The sequence below is a fragment of the Rhinopithecus roxellana genome, chromosome 1 (assembly GCF_007565055.1).
Source record: "Rhinopithecus roxellana isolate Shanxi Qingling chromosome 1, ASM756505v1, whole genome shotgun sequence".
Taxonomy (NCBI): domain Eukaryota; kingdom Metazoa; phylum Chordata; class Mammalia; order Primates; family Cercopithecidae; genus Rhinopithecus; species Rhinopithecus roxellana.
This window is the reverse complement of record NC_044549.1, coordinates 93,533,273-93,558,295: the sequence shown is the minus strand read 5'-3', so window position 1 is coordinate 93,558,295 and position 25,023 is coordinate 93,533,273. Positions and strand designations below refer to the sequence as shown.

The 25,023-nt window shown below is 37.1% G+C and overlaps 1 long non-coding RNA gene across 1 annotated transcript in view; it reads right to left on the bottom strand.

The window, feature by feature from the left end:
* Positions 1 to 25,023, bottom strand: part of LOC115896766 — a 71,614-nt gene that overhangs the window by 22,268 nt on the left and 24,323 nt on the right. The window contains exon 3 of the long non-coding RNA XR_004056648.1: positions 12,038 to 12,119. This is a non-coding gene — a long non-coding RNA (uncharacterized LOC115896766). The remainder of the gene's footprint in view (positions 1 to 12,037; positions 12,120 to 25,023) is intronic.

The following is a 25,023-nucleotide window of genomic DNA, read 5'->3' as shown; positions in this document are numbered from 1 at the left end:
TAGGCCTACTATTGACGAGTTCTTTCAGTTTTGTAGGTCTCAAACAATCTTTATTATTCCTCATTTTTGAAAAATAAAGTATTTTTTTCTTTAAAGAATTTTAGGTTGACATTTGAATACTTTCTTTAAAGATATTGCTGTACTGTTTTCTGCCTGTTTTTTGAATTGTGTCCAAAAATAAACTTTCTTTCTCCGTCCTTAATTTGCATTTTTCTGCATGTTGTATTTGTCTCTTCTCTAGATTATAATGCACTATGGAGAAGTATCTTCATATTTCATGTGCTTTGGCTTAATTGGCATTCTTGGATCTGTAGATTCAAAGCCTTCATCAAATTTGAAGAAAGGATGACTGGTTTTCTTTAAATATTATTCTGTCCCCTTTTCTCCTTGGACTTTAATTACATATTTACCAGCTACAAGTTTTTCATTGGCTCCAGAAGTTGTGTTTACTATTTTTTTCCAGTCTTTTTCCTTTTTGTGTTTTATTTTGGATATTTTCTATTGCTATGTATTCAAGTTACCAAAACTTTTCTTCTGTAATATCTAATGTGCTGTTCATCACAATCAGTACTTTTTAAAACTTCAGGTAATTTAGATTTTAACTCTAGAATTGTTCAGATCTGGCTGAGCATGGTGGCTCACCCCTGTAATCGCAGCACTTTGGGAGGCTGAGATGGACAGATCACAAGGTCAGATGGAGACCATCCTGGCTAACACAGTGAAAGGCCTGTCTCTACTAAAAATACAAAAAGCCGGGAGTGGTGGTGGGAGCCTGTAGTCCCAGCTACTCGGGAGCCTAAGGCAGGAGAATGGCGTGAACCCAAGAGGTGGAGCTTGCAGTGGGCCAGGATCGCACCACTGTACTCCAGCCTGGCAACAGAGTGAGACTCTTGTCTCAAAATAAAGAAAGAAAGAATTGTTCAGATCCCAAAAAGTATCTGAGAAACCTGCCCCCCCAAAAAAACAGTCTCATTGTATAAACATAGTAGGCAAAGAGTCAAAAAATCAGCTTAAAAGTAGCTTAGAGATAAGAGGCAGCACAAATCTCTACAGTTGTCCTGTTGCCATCCAGGAGTGCCTCATATATAAGTCTTAAGAAACTCATGTCCTCGCCACACTGAACTTGTTCAAGTCATTTGTTGTCGCTGTTGTTGTTTTTATGATTCTGGGTTTTTCTCATTTCGACTCATACTTTGTGACTGGATGTCAGGCATTTTGAACTTTATCTTATTGGCTTCTGGACATTTTTTGCATTTCTACACATAATTTTGAGCTATATTCTATGATATAGTTAATTGCTGGGTAACAGTTTGATCTTCTTTGTCTTGCTGCTAAAATTTGTTAGGTGGAACCAGAGCAGCATGTTGCCTAAAACTAATTTTTCACTCAATACTAAGGCAGAATCCATATGACTACTTTATCCAATGCTTCTTGAATTATGAGATATTTTATTGTGGCTAATAAAAACAGAATTATTCATAACTTTATGTCAGCACTAGATTTTTTTCCAATTCTTTTAGATGGTTATTTCCTCTCCTTTAGTTTCTTCACAACTGCACCTGTAAGTCTTTGCCTTAAGACTTGTGGTGACTCTGTACATTTCTCCAGAATTCTACATGTAGCTCTCTCCTCTCTGTTACTCTGCCCTGCTTACTCTTGTCACCTTGGCCTTCCTGGGCTCTCAGCTTTATCTCTTCATCTTATGGCGACCACCAGGCTCCACCTGGGTGCCTCATCATGTGTCATGGTCTAAGAACTTCTCAGGTGCTAAGTTAGGTAATCATAAGGCTCACTTCATTTGTTTCCCACCTTGCAGGGATCACTGTCATCCATATTTTGATGTCCACTACCTTGAAAACCATTGTCTTGTGTATTTTCTATAATGTTTGATTTCATAAAGGTGGGTATTTTTTAATCTCTGTTGCTCCATGGTAGTCTAAAGAAGAAATCCCTTTACAATGGATTTTATTTCAAAAAAAAAAGTCCTCCTCTATAAAGTATTTTCTTCGTATATTAATCTTTTTTCCTAACACATGTACAAATTAGTATTTTCTTCAGAGGGGGTAATTGTTTATTTTGTATTTTTACAGACTGACATGATTTTGTCATTGCCATAGTCACCGTATTGCTAATTTAGAATCTAGTTTCTAGAATCCTCTTCCTTTCATCTTCTCTACTTGCCTGTGGTTAAAGACTACACACAGTACGAAAAATTCCTTTTATTGTCTCAAAACAAATATTCAGTCATTTTTGATATCCTACTTTTATTTCAGGTGAAGCAGTCTCTCTATATTGAGGAAGAGTCAATAAAGATGACTTTTGAATGATGAACTGAAATGTGTTACCCAGTGACACTCAGAAACTGGTTTCAGTTTCACCCTTTAGAGTTACAAAGCACCTATGATACAGAAATTACCCCAAAGTGTTCTTCGAAAGGCCACAGCTCTTCATCCTAAATATTCAAGCAAACAGGTGGTGACAATCTGTCAATATAGTAGGAATTATAGTGTTATGTAGTGGAGCAAATTCTCAGATTCAGTAGAAATTTCATCTGGATAAACTTTAAGAGTTTTTCAAATACTGAGACTCTATGGTACTTATTTTCTGAGACATGCATAGAGTATAGGAGCCTTAGTCCTTTTATGTGCCAACCATACAAAGAAAAAATATCAAAATAAAAAAATTTCACATTTTGACATTTTTATCCTAAAAGTTAATAGTGGTATAGTAGAGGTATGTACATACATGTGTGTTTGTGAGTGTATATTTATACACACATGCACATATAACGTGTATTAATATATACACATGCATAAATGTATGCATGTATATTAATCTGAATTAAATAGCATTCGAACAAAATATTCTACATCTATTCTATGAAGAAAGTCATCAAATTTAATACTTGCTATTTTGTATATCCTTGACAATGGCGTTCTCAGGTAAGCTTTGTTTTTAAGCATATTTTTCAACATAGGCCTGACTAAATCCTGACGGGTGAGTAGATGATGGTCAAAGGAGACTGAGAAGAAAGTTATGTACTTAGAGGTAGTATAATAGCATGAACAAAAACATGAAAAAGCAAGAGGGTTTGAGAAACCATAGCCATTTTGTATTAATTGAATGATGAAGTGGGAAATGATTTTATGTTAGCATTATACTTCTAGAACAATATTTTCAGCTTGTTCTGAACAATATGTTTACTCCTTGAAAGGAATAAACAAATATGTAGTAATGTCAACTCTGAGATGTTCTTAGGAGGCTGGAGACTGGTCTATCCAAATGAGAGTAATATTCTCTAGAAATGAAAGAGAGAACAGCAAAGGTAAAATGTGAAAGGAACTGGAAAAATGACCTGAAGGAAAATGGCAGAGCTTTATCATGCAGATGAACATAAGAGAGAAAATATAAATTTATCTTATTAGATTTGATCCACCTATTTTTTTTATTTTTTTCACTCAAGTTTCAGTGAACCTAAGTGAATAAAGGTTTACAAATAACTTATTCCTCTGAGAAATGTCAGTGTATTCTGTAATAAAAGGGGACCACAGTCTAAATCAAAAGGTGCTTTATTATAGTGACCTCCATGTACTTTCATCTTCAAGTTTCTGCAATGCCGTATTTTTATTGTATTTGAGTGTTAAAATGGAACTCATTCTGTCTCAGTTCAGCTGAGACTACAAAAAGAGGAGAATGGGTACTTAGAACCCCTACATCCTAAAGCAAGCTGCTGCTAGACAACATATGTATTGCAAAGTGAGGCTATAAAACCTGCTTCTACTAGCATTAGCGGTCGTTCACCCCACCTGTAAAATGGTGGGGTGTGAAGAGTCCATAGAGAGTCCCTTTGGATAGCAAAATTGGAATTCTATGCATTTTCAAGCACTCTAACTTGCCATCCTCTCCATGGGGGAAGTGAGGAGGGCCTTTCCCACTCAAAACAAAGAAGCAAGCAAACAAACAACTACAATAAAACAGGACATCTGTTCACCCTTTGGCGTTCTAATAGTGTTTACCTCTTACCACAAACTGTCTAAAGATGAAAATCATTCTGGAGCTGCACCTAAATAGCACTATAGAGAAAGAAGATTGAACTGAATTTCCTACTACACTTAAGTAAAGGTGAAGAAAGCACATACTACTCCAAGGATCAGCATTATTAGTGGGAGAGAGTCAGCCTGGACTTTCTAATAGAGACCCTGCCAAAGAAAAGATGACCAGGAAAAAAGGAACAAACATTGAGAGAGCATGAGGGTGTGGGGTGGGAAGAGATGATAACTGCAGGAAGACTAGGGGCTGGCTAAGGGAGGGGAGTCTTAAATGCTTACCCAGAGAAGAAGAGAACAAGCATGAGAATAATCTCTGAAAACAAATAAATAAAACCAAAAGACAAAATAGAAACTCTGGAGAGAAAGAAACAACAATTATGTGCTTCCACTTTCTGCACAATAAATAATTGCCAGATTATAAAGGCAGGCACATAACATGCTCTTCTCCTAGGAAGAGGATAACTAGGTGATAGGATAACACAGACCACACCCATCCCACACTACAGCATTCTAATACTGAGGATGTCCAAGGTAGGTGGCGGGTGTGGTGGTTAAAACTGTTAAAAATTAATTGAAGCACAGAGAACTGCTTTTTTAAAAAAAAATTACAATGGACATACATATTAACGTATGAAGTAAGAATGTGCTTGGGACAGCAAGGGACAGAAATAGGAGATGTGCTTGCAGATGCATTCAATGTCAGAAAAAGATCAAATCCAGACAGGTCTATAAAGGGACACAGGCAAAAATAACATTGATTTACAGAGATAAAATAGCTAGGGATAAACCTAACTAGAAATGTGCAATACCTATGTGAAGAAAACTTTAAAATCATTTTAAAGGCCTCAAAGGAAGGCTTGAACCATGTTCTTGAAGAGGAAGGATAAATAATGAAAGAATGTCAACTCTAAGTTGTTAAATTTAGCATGATGCAAATAATAATACCAATAGTTTTTCTCACATCCTTTGAGGGAGAAAAAGGACTTGATAAAACAGTTTACTTAAAAAATCATACCAAGAGATGCAAACACCCAAGAAATTTTGAACAAGGAAAAGCAATGGCTAGCCATAATAGATATTAAAACATATTTCCCAATAACTAAGTAGGATTGACATAAATTTTATTGACATGAAATAATATTGTCTGTCTCTAGAAAGATTAATAAGGAGAATAAGAAGTCCAAAAATAAGCCCAAATATATATAAGGATTGAATATATTTTATAGGGTTGTCTCAAGTCCTGTGGATAATTAACTGAATCATTAGGTCAGTGGTATTAGGAACACTGGGGGTTATTTGGAAAAATTTGAAGGTGGTGCCCTTCTTCTTTGTACATAATATCACAATGAATTCCAAGTGCATCACATATTCGAACATTAAAAAAATGAAAATCATAAAAATACATGAGAAAAACAGAGAATTACTTTATGTCTTTCCAGCTGCTGAGGCCTTTCTATGATTCAAAATATAGAGGCTATGAAAGGTTATTTTTTAAAGAATAAAGTCAACAGCATTAAAAATATCACATATATGAAGAAATACCATAACCTAAGCCCAAGAACAAATTAAAAGCTGAGAAAACATTTGCAATGTATATTGCAAAGGATTAAGAACTGCCAGAAATAACTAAGAAAAATACTAACAAATCAATAGAAAAATGAACACAGGGTATGAATAGGTAATTCAAATAAATAGAAATGTAAATACCTCTTAAATATTACAGCATGCTCAATCTCAATTTACTAAGAAAATACAAGTAATATAATGATAATTATTTTTCATCAATCCACATGACCAAAATAGGTAAGTCCAGTAACACCATGTTATTGAGGTTGTATAGCAATATTGCCATTGGGAATATAAATTTATAAAATTATCAAAAAGGAAAATTTGACTAACTCTTTTAGATGTATAAATTCAAAGAGTCTTTTAATCCAGTAATTCTAATTCCTCTATTTGGCTCTAGACAAATATTTTCACATATATGACATTATATAATTAAACCTGCCCAACAATGGAAGAGTTTTATTACACATTCATGTTTTCTAATCAATAGAAATGAAACAACCTTGACTTTATTTCACTATGAATAGTATGTCCTCAAAAACTAGCTGTCCAAGAGAGCAGCAGTTCCAGAGAAGCCAAATACTTTGAACATGTAGCTATCTCTGACCTCCAGGATAATCAGCCGTTTGTAGGCAAACCATGTCTCATTGTATCTTTTTAGCATTTGGCAGAAGACCTTTTCAAATAGGTGTCCAACAATTGTTTGCTGATGAATAATAGGTGAAAGAACAAAGTGCATTAGCAATAAAGCTATTTTTGCCTCTCTATCTTTTCTAGCTGTATTTAGATTGAAAGCTATGTATTATTGGGAATTGTCTACTCCCACTGGAATACGAGTTCCTCAATGGGAGAGAGCCTCACAGAATTATCATCATTGTGCTTCAAGCACATAGAACATTGTCTTATACAAAGCAGACAACAAATATGGTTTAAGAGAGTGGAATAAATGAAGCAAACATCGTTTCATAGTCCATTTGGCACTGCCTTATATTTTCCTTGATATACCTGCCTCTTAATTTCTGTTGAACTCCTGGTTACCATCTGCACTTTGGATAGACATTTTCTAATATCTGACTATTCCCATTTGGGCCAGTTTTACACTGGTTCTTTTATTTAGAATATCCAATTATTTTTAGAAATTTTAAAACTTAACAAAATATTTTGTCTCCATAAATAATATTTAATTGAGGATTCTTCCTGAAAACATGCAAATGTAAATTTATTTTGCTTTTTAATTTATCTTGGACATTAACAAAGCCAAGTGCATGTAGAGTAGTTTTAGTGACTACACAGGATTTATAAAAGCCATGGCTACTTGGGTGATGGTAGTAAAGTCACAAAGATAAAAATATTACTTTTGCAGATTAGAATAATTCAGGACATGAAAATTTCCCAGTCATAAAAATACATAAAAAATGAAAAGATGTTCTCTAGAACAATAATAACTCTCTCTACTCATGCCCTTCTATTCCGTATTTCAAGTGTTGTGTCTCTTTCTTCTGATCTTTCATTTATGGCTGAGTTACCTGATCTCTTAGTAAATTATTTAAAGACCCCACCAAATAGAACATGGGTTCTGTTAACAATAAAGATGTAGAGGCAGCCGGGATCAACACAAGGTCAAGCCTTTTCTGCCGGAGTTATGTTGGTCTCATATCTAGACAGTGTTATTGTCTCAAAGCCATTTTAGCAATGATTTGCTGGCCTTGTGGAGACCTTGTTAGGAGTACTGTGTTTTAATGGCTACATTAAATTTGATTGTCCCATTATTTAAGGATCTGTCGTATTTTGTCTCTCAAAAAATGACAGCTATTGGTGATTAAAGATGAGTCCAACTCCATCCCTTCAAGTCTTTTATTGAAGGGTGGCTACTAAATAAATAATAATTAATATTTAATAAAATAAACTGAATGATGAAAGCACCTTTGAGCATGCTCTTCTTCATTCACTGTCCAACTACAATTTGTCACCTTCTAGTCAGAAAACCTCTGCCTTGTTCTGATCCACTCCCTTTGGAGTTGTAAACCACTGTTTCTTACTTTCGTAGCACCACGAGAATAACTATCAGAACAAATTACAATGTGTTATCATCATTGCTTAATTTGTAATATTCTATATGAAAAGTTTTTAAAGATAAGGATAGTATCTTTTACTTTTGTGTCTTTGAATCTACCACAGAATGTGGCAAATAAAAGCTAAAAACACAATTGTGAAAGGAATAAGCACATGAAAAGGATCTTTCAATTAAACCCAGAAGTGTGAACAAAAATATATAAAAACTGATGAATGCAAGGAATTATAATGAAAGTTGCAAGCTACTGTTAATAGTTAATTTAACGCTAAGCATGTTTTTATTGTTAAAACCACATTTTAATATCAATTTATTATTTACCTAATAGTTGTAGCTAAAATTATACTTTTATTTTAAAGAAGCTAACTTCCTTAGGTTTATGCTGTAAAATCCCTTTAGCAGCCTGGAGTCTCTTATGTGTGGGTGCGTGCTGTCAATGACCTGATAGCAATGGGTTCATGATTACACCCCAGCACCAGGTACAGTAGATGCAGTATTATCAATGAAGAAAAGCTAACTTCAATTAAGAACCTGTGTGTTTCTAACAACAGTTATGCTATCATTGATTCAATATACCTTATTAGTGCATTTAACTTATAGGAATCCATACTTCTATAATTTAAAGAAAACAAAAAACAACTTCTCATTTTTACTGATGTATAGCATGTAGAGTGGTGTACAAACCATAAGCTTTCATGTCTATATGCCATCGAAAATATACACTTGTAAATGAGTAGGAAATTATCACCATCCCAGAAACTTCCCTTGTGACCCTCATCAATCTTGACTTCTTTCTCCTCCCCAAAACACTCCTATCCTGATATCTGACACATAGGATTCATATTTCCTTTATGTGAAAAGTGTGTATGTGGGAGTATATTTATGTCATATTTTATGTCTTTATTTGTAGATAAAAGGTATGAAATTGCACCTTATGTATTATTTCATCTTTTATTATTGTGTATGAGATGCATCCATATTGTTCCATGTTATATGTGGGAGTAGTTTATTATCATGGCTGTAAAATATCTTAGTAATTGAATATTGCACAATGTATGTGCATAATTATTTTGTTTATGAACATTTCATTCGTTTCCCATTTGGGCCTGTTATAAAAGCACTGTCATATACATTCTTATCCATATTTTTTGACACATATATACATATACATATATTTCTGTTTGCTCTATATCAAGGAGAGAGAGTGTGTGTATATGTGTGTGTGTAAAAATGCATGTTTATCCATGCTAGAAAATGAATTGAAATTAAGAAGTAAATTAAGTAATGAAACATGAAGTAATCTTTCATATTGGTAAAACCTGAGGAAGAAATATATAAGCAATTCTAAGATTTACCATTCATTGATTAATAACTGAAAATCTGGCTAGATGACCTCGTGGTAATTCTGTCATTGGTATCAGGAAGAAATACAGAAATGAATAAGAAATAAATATTAATTTTAAAAGTGTAGAGAAACATAAAAGTATCTACGGAAGACTGTTTTACTGATTCAGTGCTGGATTTATAATTTACCCCAAGATGAGAAATGGCTCTACTGTAGTCATTATGAAGGTTAAGCTTTCCACAAAAATTTTTAATTTACCCCCACAAAAAACCCAGCCTGTTACTGTGCAAACTTTACAGGTAAGAAAACTAAGTCTCAGTGAATGTAGGTAGAAAACTTAAATCAAAATTTATTAAGTCATAACTCACTGAAGCAAAAACTAACAACTACATCTACTCTGGGAAGGTGGGGGGCAAACTAGTGTCAGGATAAGAAAAAAATCTGAACTGTAATTGATGTATTGCCGGAGGCTTAATGTGGGAAAGCCTGAGAGTTAAATAAAACAATGTATTCAATTAAATGTTCTTATGTGTGTGTGTGTGTGTGTGTATGTGTGTGTGTGTGTGTGTGTGTGTATAGAGAGAGTATATAAGTTTGCTTACATACATGTGAGTAAAATGAATGACAGCAATGATACAAGCGATGGGAGGGAGAAAATAGGATTATTTTGTCATTTGAAAGTACACACTGTCCATTGGTCAGTATAGTGTTATGTGAAAGGGGGCTTGGATTAGTTGTGAATGTATGTTGCAAACTATAGCAAACCCCTCAAAATGTTTTTAAAATGATACTTTGTATGCTAAGGAATGAGAGAAAAATACAATTATGCAAACCACATAATTAAAATCACAAAAGTTTAAAAAACAGAAGACAAAATAGGAATAGAAACAAAGAACAAGGGCAAGAACAGAAAACAATAACAAATATGGTAGATATTAATTCAAGTATATGAGTAATCACTTTGAATGTCAACGGTCTAGATGTTCCAAGGGAAAAACAAAAATTGTCAGAATAGAAAAAGACCAAACTACATATTGTCTGTAAAAAACCCACTTAAAATATAAAGACATATGTAGATTAAAAACAAATGGATGAGGAAAGATATACCTTGCTAATACTAATTTTGGAAAATCAGCATAGGTATATTAATTTCAGACCAAGCAGGCTTCCAAGCAAATATAAAAATTAAAATAGGTAAAAAGTCATATTATATGATGATAAAGGGGTGGATTCTCAAAGAAGAAATGGCCACCCTTAATATGTATGTGTCAAAGCATCAGAATATGCGAAGCAAAACCATTAGAACTGTGAAAATTGGATAAATCTAATATTATAGTTGGAGACATCAACAAACCCTCTATCAGAAACAGACAGATCCAGCAGACAGAACATCAGTAAGGACACAGGCGAACTCAGTGAAACTATCAATCAACTGAATATAATTGACACCTATAGACAATTTCATCCAATAGCAGCAGAATATAAACTCTTCCCAAGCTAACATGGAAGGAACATTTATCAAGATAGGCCACATTCTGGTCCATAAAACATACTTTAACATATTTAAAAGAATAGAAATCATAAAATGTCTTCTTTCAGACCACATGGAGTTAAAGTAGGAATCAATAATAGCAAGATAACTGAAAAATTTTGACACCCATAGAAATTAAACAATACACTTCTAAATAAAATATGAGTTGAAGAAATCTCAATAAAAATAATAAAACACTTTTGACTAAATAAAAACAGAAACACAATTTATCAAAATTATCCTGATTTCATTACTACACATTGTATACATGTATCAAAATATCACACACACCCCCAAAATATGTGCAACTATTATAAATCAATACAAATATAGGAATCAGCAAAAGCAGTGCTTAAAGGAAATTTATAGCATTGAATTCATATATTAGAAAAAAAGAAGTATCTAAAGTCAGTCATTTAAGCTTCCCCCTTAGGAAACTAGGAAAAGTAAAGTGGATTAAATCCAATGTGTAACAGAGAGAAGCAATAACTATTAGAACAGTAACCAATAAAATTGAAAATAGGAAATCCACAGAAGAGAAAACCCATAAAATCACAAACTTGTTCTTTTAGAAGATTGAAAAAATGAAAAAATAAAATGATAAGTTTTTGGCCAGGCTAAGTAAAATAGAGAAAAAACAAAAATTACTAATGTCAGAAATGAAAGAAGGAACATCATTAAAGATCTTATGGACATTTAAAGGATAAAAAAGAATAATATGAACAACTTTAGGTTCATACTATTCTTTTTTTTTTTTTTTTTTTTTTAGATGGTGGCTCACTCTGTTGCCTAGGCTAGAGTGCAGTGATGTGATTTCGGCTCACTGCAGTCTCTGCCTCCCAGGTTCAAGCGATTTTCTCACCTCAGTCTCCTGAGTAACTGGGATTACAGGCATGTGCTACCACGCTTGGCTAATTATTTTGTATATTTTAGAGATCGGGTTTCACCATGCTGGCCAGGCTGTTCTTGAACTCCCGACCTCAAGCAGTCCACCTGCCTCATTCTCCCAAAGTGCTGGGATTACAGGGGTGAGCCACCATGCCCATAGGCCCACATCTTTGATAACCTAGATGAAACGAGTCAGTTCCTTGGGGGCGGTGGTGGGGGGAACAATCTGCCAAATTCACACAAGAAGAAATAGACAATCTGGATTGTCTTATATCTATTTAAAATTGAATAAAAATTAACAACCTTCCAAACAGAAAGCACTAAGCCCAGTTTGGTTCACTAGTAAATTCTACCAAACATGTAAGAAAGAGATTATGCCAAGTCCTTTACAATTTTTATTAGTAGAGGCAGGGGTAATACTCTAACTCATTCTTTGAGGCTTGCATCATACTAATACCAAAATCAGATAAAAAAGTTTTCCAAAAAAGTAAAATCACAGACCAATAACTCTCATAAACACAGATGCAAAAATCCTCAGCAAATTCTTAGCAAGTTGAATCCAACAATGTATAAAAAGTATTACATACCAAGACCAAAAGAGGCATCCCACGTATGCAAGACTCCTTCAGCATTCAAAAATCAAATAGCAGAATCCACCGTCAGAATACACTGAAAAAGAAAAACAACATGATCACATCAATAGATGCAGACAAAGCCTTTGACAAACTCCAACAACTATTTGTGTTTAAAAAAAAAAAAAAGAACAACTCAGTGAACTATGAATGAGGGGGACTTCCTCCAATTGATAAGGTATACCTACAGAAAACTCACAGCTCACACCACACTAAATGGTGAGAAACTAGAAGCATTTCCACTAAGATGAGAAACAAGACAAGTATGAGTCCTCTCACTACTCTTTTTCAATATTGTACTAGTAGTACTGGCTAACATAATAAGAGAAAAAAAATAAAGCACATTGATTGGGAAGAAAGAAATAAAACTGTCTTGATTGTAGATGAGTCTAAACAATGTCAAAAATCGGAAAGAATCAGCAAAAATCTCCTGGAACTAATATACTTCATAGAAACTTCATAGAAAGGTTAAAATATGAAAATCGACTTCTTTCCCATATACCAGCAATGAACAAGTGGAATTCAAAATTGAAAACACAATACTATTTATATTAACATTAAAAAATGAAATAGTTATAATAAAATATGTATAAGATCTATATGAGGAAAACTATAAAATTCTGATCAAAGAAATCCAAGAATAACTAAATAAATGAAGAGATATTTCATGTTCACGGATAGGAAGATTCAATGTTGTCAAGTTCAGTTCTTCCAAAATTGGGCAATAAATTCAATTCAATTTTAATTAAAATCCTAGCAAGTTATTTTGTGTATAACAAACTGATTCCAAAATTTATATGTAGAGGTAAAGAGCCCAGAATAGTCAATCCATATTGAAAGTATATAGAATTGAAGGAATGAAAATCTTTACTTCAAGATTTACTATGAAACTCAGTAATCAAGAGATTGTAATAGTGGTGAAAAATTAGCTAAATAGATTAATGGAACAGAAAAAAGAGCCAAGAAATAGATCCACATAAACATAATCCACTGTTCTTTTTATATTAAAAAAATTCATTTTAAGCTCCAGGGTACATGTTCAGGATGTGCAGTCTCCTTACATAGGTAAACATGTGCCATGGTGGTTTCCTGCACCTTTCAACCCATCACCTCAGTATTAAGCCCAGCATGCATTAGCTATTTTTCCTAATGCTCTCCCTCCCACCACTGGTAAGTCTCAGTGTGTGATGTTCCCCTCCATATGTCCATGTGTTCTCGCTGTTCAGCTCTCACTTACAAGTGAGAATATGCAGTGTTTGGTATTCTATTCCTGCATTAGTTTGCTGAGGATAATGGGTTCCAGCTCCATCCACAATCTTACACGGGACATGATCTCTTTCCTTTTTATGGCTGCATACTCTTCCATGTTATATATGTACCACATTTTCTTTATCCAGTCTATCAGTGATGGGCATTTGGATTGAATCCATGTCTTTGCTATTGTGAATAGTGCTGCAGTGAAATGGAATTGCTAGGTCAAATGGTATTTCTGGTTCTAGATCTTTGAGGAATCACCACACCATCTTCCACAATGGTTAAACTAATTTACATTCCCACCAACATTGTAAAAGTATTTCTATTTCTCTGCAACCTCACCAGAATCTGTTGTTTCTTGAATTTTTAACAATCACCATTATGACTGGCATGAGGTGGTATCTTATTGTGGTTTTAATGTTCATTTATCTAATGATCAGTGATGTTGAGCTTTTTATTCATTTTTGTTGGCCTCATGAATGTCTTCTTTTGAGAAGTGTCTGTTCATGTCCTTTGCCCACTTTTTAATGAACTTGCTTGTTTATTTTCTTGTAAATTTGTTCAAGTTCCTTAAAATTAACTCAAGATAGATTAAAGACTTAAATGTAAAACCCAAAACTATAAAATTCCTAGAAGAAAATCTAGGCGATACCATTCAGGACTTAGGAATGGGCAAAGATTTCATAATGAAATCACCAAAACCAATTGCAACAAAAGCAAAATTTGACCAATGGGATCTAATTAAATTAAAGAGGTTCTGCACAGCAAAATAAACTATCATCAGAGCAAACAGGCAACCTACAGAGTGGGAGATAAATTTTGCAATCTACCCATCTGACAAAGGTGTCATAATCAACTGATCTTTTACCATTCAGCAGAGCCAAGACCATGGAACAAAGGTAGTACTTTCAACAAGTAATACTGGAACAACTGGATATACACATGTCAAAAAATAAATCTAGACAGACTACAAGCTGTGCGTAAAAAGTAACTCAAAGTGATCACAGGCTTAAATGTAAAATGCAAAACTATAAAACTACTAGAAGATAACACAGGAGAAAATATAGGTGATCTTGGGTTTGATGATTACATTTTAGACATGAAATCAAAGGCACAATCCCTGAAAGAATTGATAGGGTAGGGACTGGCAAGATGGCAGAATCGGAACAGCTCCGATCTGCAGCTCCCAGTGAGAGGTGACAACGTGGTAGCATTCCTCGCTCTCGGCACCTCCCGGTCCCGGAGTCCGCTCTGGCTGCAATCCAGGAGCCCTTCAGCCCACCGCTGCGCTGTGGGGGCCTGCCCTCTCTGGGGATGGCCGAGGCCAGACCCGGTTGACTCCCTCTGCTGGCAGGAAGGTGTGGAGGGAGAGGTGCAGTCAGGAGCTGGGGCACACATGGCTCTGGCAGGCCTGCCTGGGGCAACTGGCCAGCACCTGCTGGGCTTGATCAGGGGAGGAGCTCCCTCTGGGCTGCAGGAGTGCCCTGGCTAGGTGCCACCAAGTCCTGCAGTGAATGCCATTGAGAGGTGAAGCCAGCTGGGCTTCTGGGGCAGGTGGGGACTTGGAGAACTTTTCCCTGTAGCTAAAGGTTTGTAAACGCACCAATCAGCACTCTGTGTCTACCTAAAGGTTTGGAAAGGCACCAATCACCACTCTGTGTCTAGCTAATGTGGTAAGGGACTTGGAGAACTTTTGTGTCTAGCTATGGGATTGTAAACGCACCAATTAGCACTCCGTGTCTAGCTAAAGGTTTGTAAACGGACCAATCAACTCCCTGTAAAATGGACCGATCAGCTCTCCACAAAATGGAGCAAACAGTAGGATGTGGGTGGGGCCAGATAAGGGAATAAAAGCAGGCCACCCCAGCCAGCAGCGGCAACCTGCTCCAGTTCCCTTCCATGCTGTGGAAGCTTTGTTCCTTCTCTCTTCACAATAAATCTTGCTGCTGCTCATTCTTTGGGTCTGCGCCACCTTTATGAGCTGTAGCACTCACCACAAAGGTCTGCAGCTTCACTCCTGAGGCCAGCGAGACCATGAACCCACAGGGAGGGATGAACAACTCCAGACGGGAGGAACAAACAACTCCAGAGCACCGCCTCAAGAGCTGTAACACTCACCACGAAGGTCTGCAGCATCACTTCTGAAGTCAGTGAGAACATGAACTCACCAGAAGGAAGAAACTTTGGACACATCTGAACATCTGAAGGAATAAACTCCAGACACCTCATCTTTTAGAACTGTAACACTCACTGCAAGGGTCTGCAGCTTCATTCTCGAAGTCAGCAAGACCAAGAACCCACCAAATCCAGACACATCAGCAAGATCAATGCAGAAGGTGGTTATTTCTGCATTTCCAACTGAGGTACCTGGCTCATCTCATTGGGACTGGTTAGACAGTGAGTGGAGCCCATGGAGGGCAAGCCGAAGCAGGGTGTGGTGTTGCCTCACCTGGGAAGCTCAAGGGGTTGGGAAACTCCAACCCCTAGCCAAGAGAAGCCCTGAGAAACTGTGCAATCTTGGCTGTTCTGCAGCCTCCACTCATGATACCCAGGCAAACAGAGTCTGGAGTAGACCTCCAGCAAACTCTAGCAAACCTGCAGCAGAGAGGCCTTACTCTTAGAAGAAAAACTAACAGAAAGGAATAGTATCAACATCAAAAAAAAGGACATTCACGCAGAAACCCCACCCAAAAGCCACCAGCATGAAAGACCAAAGGTAGATAAATCTATGAAGATGAGGAAAACCAGCACAAAAAGGCTGCAAATTCCAAAAACCAGAATGCCTCTTCTCCTCCAAAGGATCACAACTCTTCACCAGCAAGGGAACGAAACTGGACAGGGAATGAGTCTGATAAATTGACAAAAGTAGGCTTCAGAAGGTGGGTAATAACAAACTCCTCCAAGCTAAAGGAGCATGTTCTAACCCAATGCAAGCAAGCTAAGAACCTTGAAAAAATGTTAGAGGAATTGCTAACTAAAATAATCACCTTAGAGAAGAACATAAATGACCTGATGGAGCTGAAAAGCACAGCATGAGAACTTCATGAAGCATAAATAAGTATCAATAGCCGAATCGATCATGCAGAAGAAAGGATATCAGAGATTGAAGATCAACTTAATGAAATAAAGCATGAAGACAAGATTAGAGAAAAAAGAATGAACACAAATGAAAAAAAGCCTCTAAGAAATATAGGACTATGGGAAAGGAACAAATCTACATTTGATTGGTGTACCTGAAAGTGACAGGGAGAATGGAACCAAGTTGGAAAACACTCTTCAGGATATTATCCAGGAGAACATCCTCAACCTAGCAATACAGGCCAATGTTCAAATTCAGAAAATACAGAGAACATCACAAAGCTACTCCTCGAGAAGAGCAACCCCAAGACACATAATCATCAGAATCACCAAGGTTGAAATGAAGGAAAAAATATTAAGGGCAGCTAGAGAGAAAGGTCGAGTTGTGCACAAAGGGAAGTCCATCAGACTAACAGCAGATCTCTCTGCAGAAACCCTACAAACCAGGAGAGAGTGGAGGCCAATATTCAACATTCTTAAAAGAATTTTCAACCTGGAATTTCATATCCAGCCACACTAAGCTTCATAAGTGAAGGAGAAATAAAATCCTTCTCAAACAGGCAAATGCTGAGAGATTTTTGTCACCACCAAGCCTGTCTTACAAGAGCTCCTGAAAAAAGCACTAAATATGGAAAGAAAAAAACGGTACCAGCCACTGCAAAAACATACCAAATTATAAAGACCATCAACACTATGAAAAAGTCGCAACAACTAATGGGCAAAATAACCAGCTAGCATCATGACAGGATCAAATTCACACATAACAGTATTAAAACCTTAAATGTAAACGGGCTAAATGCCCCAATTAAAAGACACAGACTGGCGAATTGGATAAAGAGTCAAGAACCAGCACTGTGCTATATTCAGGAGACCCGTCTCATGTCCAAAGACACACATAGGCTCAAAATAAAGGGGTAGAGGAATATTTACCAAGCAAATGGAAAACAAAAAAAGCAGGGGTTGTAATCCTAATATCTGAGAAAGCAGACTTTAAACCAAGAAAGATCAATAAAGATCAAGAAGGGCATTACATAATGGTAAAGGGATCAACACAACAAGAAGAGCTAACTATCCTAAATATTTATGCACCCAATGCCAGAGCACCCAGATTCATAAAGCAAGTTCTTAGAGACCTACAAAGAGACTTAGACTCCCACACAATAATAGTGGCAGACTTTAACACTCACTGTCAATATTAGACAGATCAACAAGACAGAACGATAAAAACAGTGTTCAACACTTGAACTCAGCTCTGGACCAAGCAGACCTAATAGACATCTACAGATCTCTCCACCCCAAATCAACAGAATATACATTCTTCTCAGCACCATATCACACTTATTCTAAAATTGACCACATAATTGGAAGTAAAACACCCTTCAGCAGATGCAAAAGAACGAAAATCATAACAAACAGTCTCTCGGACCACAGTGCAAACAAATTAGAACTCAGGATTAAGAAACTTACTCTAAACTGCACACATACAAGGAAACTGAACAACTTGCTCCTGAATGACTCCTGGATAAGTTACGAAATTAAGGCTTTGAAACCAATAAGAACAAAGACACAACATACTGCAATCTCTAGGACACAGAGCAGTGTGTAGAGAGAAATTTATAGCACTAAATACCCACAGGAGAAAGTGGGAACGATCTAAAATTGACTCCCTAACATCACAATTCAAAGAACGAGAAAAGCAAGAGCAAACACATTCAAAAGCTAGCAGAAGACAAGAAATAACTAAGATCACAGCAGAACTGAAGGGGATAGAGACACAAAAAACTCTTCAAAAAATTAATAATCCAGGAGCTGGTTTTTTGAAAAGATCAACAAAATAGACTGCTGGCCAGACTAATAAAAAAGAAAAGAGACAAGAATCAAATAGACACAAAAAATTGATAAAGGAGATATCACCACTAAGCCCACAGAAATACAAACTACCATCAGAGAATACTATAAACACCTCTATGCAAGTAAACTAGAAAATCTTGAAGAAATAAATTTCTGCACACATACACCCTCCCAAGACTAAAGCAGGAAGAAGTTGAATCCCTGAATAGACCAATAACAAGTTCTGAAATTGAGGCAGTAATTAATAGCACACCAACCAAAAAAAGCCCAGGACCAGAAGGATTCACAGCCGAATTCTACCTGATATACAAAGAGGAGCTGATACCATTCCTTCTGAAACTATTCCAAAGAATAGAAAAAGAGGGACTCCTTCCTAACACATTTTATGAGGCCAGCAGCATCCTGATACCAAACCCTGGCAGAGAAGCAACAAAAAGAAAATTTCAGGCCATTATCCCTGGTGAACATCGATGTGAAAATCCTCAGTAAAATACTGACAAACTGAATCCAGCAGCACATCAAAAAACGTATACAGCACGATCAAGTTGACTCTGTCCCTGGAATGCAAGGTTGGTTCAAAATATGCAAATCAATAAACATAATCCATCACATAAACAGAACCCATTACAAAAAAAAAAAAAAAAAAACACAATTATCTCAATAGGTGCAGAAAAGGCCTTCAAAAAAAAATCAACATGACTTCATGCTAAAAACTCAAACTAGCTATTATTGGGACATATCTCAAAATAATAAGAGCTACTTATGACAAACCCACAGCCAATATCATACTGAATGGGCAAAAACTGGAAGCATTCCCTTTGAAAACTGGCACAAGACAAGGATGCCCTCTCTCACCACTCCTATTCAATATAGTATTGGAAGTTCTGGCTAGGGCAATCAGGCAAGAGAAAGAAATAAAAGGTATTCAAACAGGAAGAGAAGAAGTCAAATTGTCTCTGTTTGCAGATGACATGATTGCACATTTAGAAAACCCCATAATCTCAGCCCAAAATCTCCTTAGGCCGGTAAGCAACTTCAGCAAAGTCTCAGGATACAAAAGCAATGTGCAAAAATCACGAGAATTCCTGTACACCAATAATAGACAAACAGAAAGCCAAATCATGAGTGAACTCCCATTCACAATTGCTACAAAGAGAATAAAATACCTAGGAATACAACTTACAAGGGATGTGAGGGACCTCTTCAAGAACCGCAAACCACTGCTGAAGGAAATAAGACACAAACAAATGAAGAAACATTCCATGCTCATGGATAGGAAGAATCAATATTGTGAAAATGGCCATACTGCCCAAAATGCTATCCCCATCAAGCTACCACTGACTTTCTTCACAGAATTAGAAAAAACTACTGTAAATTTCAAATGGAAACAAAAAAGAGACTGTATAGCCATGACAATCCGAAGCTAAAAGAACAAAGCTGGAGACATCACGTTACCTGACTTCAAGCTATACGACAAGGCTACAGTAACCAAAATAGCATGGTACTGGTACCAAAGCAGATATATAAACCAATGGAACACACAGAGGCCTCAGAAATAACGCCACATATCTACAACCATCTGATCTTTGACAAACCTGACAAAAACAAGCAATGGGGAAAGGACTGCCTATTTAATAAATGGTGTTGGGAAAACTAGCTAGCCGAATGCAGAAAACTGAAACTGGACCCCTCCCTCAAACCTTAAACAAAAATTAACTCAAGATGGACTAAAGACTTAAATGTAAGACCTAAAACATAAAAACTCTAGAAGAAAACCTAGGCCAAAACCATTCAGGACAGAGGCATGGACAAAGACTTAATGACTAAAACACCAAAAGCAATGGCAACAAAAACCAAAATTGACAAATGGGATCTAATTAAACTAAAGAACTTCTGTACAGCAAAACAAACTATCATCAGAGTGAACAGACAATCTACAGAATGGGAGAACATTTTTGAAATCTATCCATCTGACAAAGGCCTAATATCCAGAATCTATAAGAACTTAAACAAGTTTATAAGAAAAAAAATCAAAAAGAGGGCAAAGGATATGAACAGACACTTCTCAAAAGAAGACATTTATGAAAAAAGCTCATCATCACTGGTCATTAGAGAAATGCAAATCAAAACCACAATGAAATAGCATCTTATGACAGTTAGAAGGGTGATCATTAAAAAGTGAGGAAACAACAGATGCTGGAGAGGACGTGGAGAAATAGCAAAGCTTTTACACTGTTGGTGGGAGTGTAAATTAATTCAACCATTGTGGAACACAGTGTGGCAATTACTCAAGGATCTAGAACCAGAAATACCATTAGACTCAGCAATCCCATTACTGGATATATACCCAAAAGATTATAAATCATTCTACTATAAAGACACATGCACACGTATGTTTATTGCAGCACTGTTCAGAATAGCAAAGACGTGGAGCCAACCCAAATGTCCATCAATGATTGACTGCATGAAGAAATGTGGCACATATATGCCATGGAATACTATGCAGTCATAGAAAAGGATGCGTTCTTATCCTTTGCTGGGACATGGATGAAGCTGGAAACCATCATTCTCAGCAAACTAACACAGGAACAGAAAACCAAACACTGAATGTTCTCACTTATAGGTGGGAGTTGAACAATGAGAACACATGGACACAGGGAGGGGAACATCACACACTGGGCCCTGTCATGGGGTGGGGAGGCTAGGGGAGGGATAGCATTATGAAAAATACCCAATGTAGATGACGAGTTGATGGGTGCATCAAACCACCATAGCACATATATACCTATGTAACAAACCTGCATCTTCTGCACATGTATCCTAGAACTTAAAGTATAATAAAAAAATTGGTAAGCTTGACTTTATTAAAATTAAAAATGTCTACTCTGCAAAAAGACTGCAGAGGGAATGAAAATATGAGCCACAGACTAAGAGAAAATACTTATGAAATATAGATTTGTTAAAGAACTGTTATCCAAAATACACGAAGAACTCTTAAAATTCAACAAGAAAACAACCAATTAAAAGCAGGCTAAAGATATTAATGGGAATCTCACCAAAGTAGATATATTGATGAACAATGAGCAAATGAAAAAAACTTCATATTACATGGACTTTGGATTATAATGATATGAAAATGTAGGTTTTTCTTTTTTTTCTTTTTTTTTTTTTTTGAGACGGAGTCTCGCTCTGTTGCCCAGGCTGGAGTGCAGTGGCCAGATCTCAGCTCACTGCAAGCTCCGCCTCCCGGGTTTACACCATTCTCCTGCCTCAGCCTCCCGAGTAGCTGGGACTACAGGCGCGCGCCACCTTGCCCGGCTAGTTTTTTTGTATTTTTTAGTAGAGACGGGGTTTCACCGTGTTAGCCAGGATGGTCTCGATCTCCTGACCTCGTGATCTGCCCGTCTCGGCCTCCCAAAGTGCTGGGATTACAGGCTTGAGCCACCGCGCCCAGCCTAAAAGGTAGGTTTTTCAATTGTAACTAATGTACCATTCTGGTAAATGATGCTGATAATGGAGTAAACTATGCTTCTGTGGGCTCAGGGATTATGTAGAAAAATAGTCATACCTTTCTATCAATGTAGCTGTGAACCTAAAATTCCTCTAAAAAATAGAGTCTTAAAAAAATCTACTGGGTAGAAAATTTAGATTATGTCTATAAAAATTCTGAATAGGATTAAATTTTATTCAGAATATGATTAAATAAATGACAAAGGCATGTCATAGACAATATGATTTACTTGAGTTGGGAAAATATCACCATTGTCTTTTGAAATTCAGAGGTATTATATACATCGGCATGTTGGTAACTGGGCTTTGTGAAGAAGGTAGTATTTTCCTAAGATTAGAGATTGATGGAAAAACAGGGCATCCCTTTCTTCTGCAGAAAAAACAAACCCAGCCACTCTCAATAAATACAGATATGTTAGTAAATATATCTCTTAATCGATGACTTTCACGTTATGAGAGCTAGTTCTGCTTTTTACTCTTAGGAGCTACAAGACTTTCAATTAGAGATATTAGTCATTTACAGCTCAACTGGGTAAAGAGTTGATTAGCGAGACTAGAGAAAAAAATAGTAAGGCCGGATTGTGATGAAGGGATTTACCAAGCCTTTTAGAAGTGGTACTGTATTGAGATTAGTGGGTGAGATCAGAACAGAACTCAGTGAAAAAAATGAATTACATAGTGGATAAGAAGTGTCAGATAAAAAAGGAAGCCTAAATGTAAACCAACTAATAGTGAGAAGATTGAGTTTCTTTTTAATTATGTGATCAAAATGTCATGAGAATAAGAGTAAAGGCTTAGAGTATCCTGCAGTGATAAATTTCTGATGAGGTAAATATTTTGTACCTATAAATCCCATGTGGATAGCTTTAGATGGGCTGTATGTGTGTTTGGTACTGCTTCGGTCAATGTTTATATTGAGCCATACTCAGACCCTGTACGTTACTACTTGATTCTCAGTTCTACCATAGCCATTTAGTTCTCAGTCCTGGAGACAAATAAAATTAGAACAAAGATGGGCAAACATTGACAATAGCAGCAAGTAATAACTGATAGTCAGCTTGCCAAAGGGGCTATAAGAAGTAAGATGCATGACAAACCTGAGAGAAACAAGAAATGGGGAAAGGATTCCCTATTTAATAAATGGTGCTGGGAAAATTGGCTAGCCATAAGTAGAAAGCTGAAACTGGATCCTTTCCTTACCCCTTACACAAAGATTAATTCAAGATGGATTAGAGACTTAAATGTTAGACCTAATACCATAAAAACCCTAGAAGAAAATCTGGGTAGTACCATTCAGGACATAGGCATGGGCAAGGACTTCATGTCTAAAACACCAAAAGCAACGGCAGCAAAAGCCAAAATTGACAAATGGGATCTAATTAAACTAAAGAGCTTTTGCACAGCAAAAGAAACTACCATCAGAGTGAACAGGCAACCTACAGAATGGGAGAAAATTTTTGCAACCTACTCATCTGACAAAGGGCTAATATCCAGAATCTACAAAGAACTCAAACAAATATACAAGAAAAAAACAAACAACCCCATCAAAAAGTGGGCAAAGGATATGAACAGACATTTCTCAAAAGAAGACATTCATACAGCCAGCAGACACATGAAAAAATGCTCATCATCACTCGCCATCAGAGAAATGCAAATCAAAACCACAATGAGATACCATCTCACACCAGTTAGAATGGCAATCATGAAGAAGTCAGGAAACAACAGGTGCTGGAGAGGATGTGGAGAAATAGGAACACTTTTACACTGTTGGTGGGATTGTAAACTAGTTCAACCATTATGGAAAACAGTATGGCAATTCCTCAAGGATCTAGAACTAGATGTACCATATGACCCAGCCATCCCACTACTGGGTATATACCCAAAGGATTATAAATTATTCTACTACAAAGACACATGCACACGTATGTTTATTGCGGCACTATTCACAATAGCAAAGACTTGGAATCACCCCAAATGTCCATCTGTGACAGACTGGATTAAGAAAATGTGGCACATATACACCATGGAATACTATGCAGCCATAAAAAAGGATGAGTTTGCGTCCTTTATAGGGACATGGATGCAGCTGGAAACCATCATTCTTAGCAAACTATCACAAGAACAGAAAACCAAACACCGCATGTTCTCACTCATAGGTGGGAACTGAACAATGAGATCACTTGGACTCAGGAAGGGGAACATCACACACTGGGGCCTATCATGGGGAGGGGGGAGGAGGGAGGGATTGCATTGGGGAGTTATACCTGATATAAATGATGAATTGATGGGTGCTGACGAGTTGATGGGTGCAGCACACCAACATGGCATAAGTATACATATGTAACAAACCTGCACGTTATGCACATGTACCCTAGAACTTAAAGTATAATAAAAAAAAAAAAAAAAAGAAATCTACAAAAAAAAAAAAAAAAGAAGTAAGATGCAGAGTTCAAAAAGTATGTAATAATTCTAGGTTTTACATAATGGATATGAATATGTGAGCCTGATTTATCAAGATAAGTGGGACTGAGGTAAGATTTATTTAAAAATAGTGATATTGGGGGGGCGGACCAAGATGGCCGAATAGGAACAGCTCCAGTCTCCAACTCCCAGCTCGAGTGACACAGAAGACCAGTGATTTCTGCATTTTCAACTGAGGTACTGGGGTCATCTCACTAGAGAGTGCCGGACAATCGGTGCTGGTCAGCTGCTGCAGCCTGACCAGCGAGAGCTGAAGCAGGGCGAGGCATCGCCTCACCTGGAAGCGCAAGGGGGAAGGGGATCCGTTTTCCTAGCCAGGGGAACTGAGACACACAACACCTGGAAAATCGGGTAACTCCCACCCCAATACTGCGCTGTAAGCATACAGGCACACCAGGAGAATATATCCCAATCCTGGCCGGGAGGGTCCCACGCCCACGAAGCCTCCCTCACTGCTAACACAGCAGTCTGCCGCGATCTATCCGCAAGGCAGCAGCGAGGCTGGGGGAGGGGCGCCCGCCATTGCTGAGGCTTAAGTAGGTAAACAAAGCCGCTGGGAAGCTCGAACTGGGTGGAGCTCACAGCAGCTCAAGGAAGCCTGCCTGTCTCTGTAGTCTCCACCTCTGGGGACAGCGCACAGCTGAAGACCAACAGGGGAAGTAGCAGGAGCCGGTGCAGACGCGAACGACTCTGTCTGACAGCTTTGGGGAGAGCCGTGGATCTCCCAACCTGGAGGTTGAGATCTGAGAACGGACAGACTGCCTGCT